A 1,618-nucleotide genomic window follows, 5' to 3' on the forward strand; every position below is an offset into this window, starting at 1 on the left:
ATTTATAAACAGCTCCAGTGGAAAAGGCCAAATGGTATGAGGACACCCAATGGCCTCAAAACATAAGAAATGATTTTCCTCCCTCCTAGTGATCAATGTCATGTAAATTAAACAAAAGGGAACTAACATTTCATATTCATTACATTGGCAAACATGAAAAAGAATCTGATGATGCCAAGCCCTGCCGAGGTGAGTATAAATGGGCACATACATTTTGGAGAACAAGATGTCAATATTTAATAAAGCGGTGGGATTGCTGGGTCAGAAGACCTGAGCATCCCCAGCTCTGTGCAACATTGTTTATAACACTGAAAAATTGAAAGAAAGCTTAAATGCAGGTATGGGATCTAGCAAGGGACAGATGTTTAATTAAGAATCTATCGCATACACATGTTTATTTTCTGTACCTATTTTTGTATCTTTAAAAATTTCTTAATTAAAACATCAGTTTTAGTGGGGGTTATGGGGAAAGCACACTGGCACAGAGCTAGTGTGACTGTCAATTGGTACAGCCACCTCCCAGGGCAAATGAAAATGTCATGTGATGCAATTCTTTTTAACCCCTTGAATGGACAAAGGTGGAAAAGTTCCATGACAGCTTGCGTTGCCAAGAGTGTTGGGAGAGAGGCATGTTCATGCACTGCAGGTGGGAATGTAGTTTGAGGACACCTCTGTGGAGGTAATTTTGCCAACAGTTAATAAAATCGTAAATTCCCTTTGACCTGGTACAATGTCCTCTAGGTATTTATTCTAAGAAAATACGCTATATTAGAGCAAAACTTTATCTACACAGAAGTTCATCATAACAATGACAGCGTTGTTTGTAATTTAATAATAGTAAAAGAAATAACTAATACTAACATTATCTAGCCTACTAACCCTAGACTAAACATGTCCAACACTAATTGGTTCTAACTTATGGTACAACTGTAGGACGGAATATTATGTAGCCATCAAAATGATGCTCTTGAATCTTTTTAATGATATGGAAGCTCTTGCAAAATATTAAGCTAATATGAAGTAGATTACAAAACAGCACGTGCAGTATCTATGCACTGAAGCAAAGACACCAGAATGTTACCAGAGGTTACTTTGGGATGGTTAGAGGCAATTTTATTTTCTTCTGGATTAAAAAAAATCTTTTTCATACATTTTCTGTGTGTGTGTGTGTGTGTGTGTGTGTTACCTTCGGTTTAATAGGAGATGTTCTTCTTTGTTGAAATAATTTAAACAGGCTGCATGATATGGACGGACAACGCCAGAAGGCCGGGGGCCAAGTATGACGGATTAGCCGGGTTCCTTGGGAAACCTAGTCCGATGATCACAGAACCTGGAGAAAGGCGAGTCTTTGGGTTCACTGTGATGTCACCACTGGCAGCTGGGCGATCGGGAGAGCTGCTCCTCCTCTCGCAACCTTGTTTCGCTTCCGTGCAAAAGACCTAACAGCCTCGGCTGGCCTGGCTCCCGGCTCAGTTTGGAGGGTCAGCGGGAAGGTGTCTGGCGTGCGCGCGCGGTTTGCCAAGCCGCGGGCGCGGTGCTTTCCTCGGAGATTGCTGTTGCCGCGGCTGGGCGGGCGGCAGCAGCTGCAGCAGCAGCAGCAGCAGCGACGCTGGCTGGG

Source organism: Neophocaena asiaeorientalis, unplaced genomic scaffold (assembly GCF_003031525.2).
Source record: "Neophocaena asiaeorientalis asiaeorientalis breed wild unplaced genomic scaffold, Neophocaena_asiaeorientalis_V1.1 scaffold427, whole genome shotgun sequence".
Classification (NCBI taxonomy): domain Eukaryota; kingdom Metazoa; phylum Chordata; class Mammalia; order Artiodactyla; family Phocoenidae; genus Neophocaena; species Neophocaena asiaeorientalis.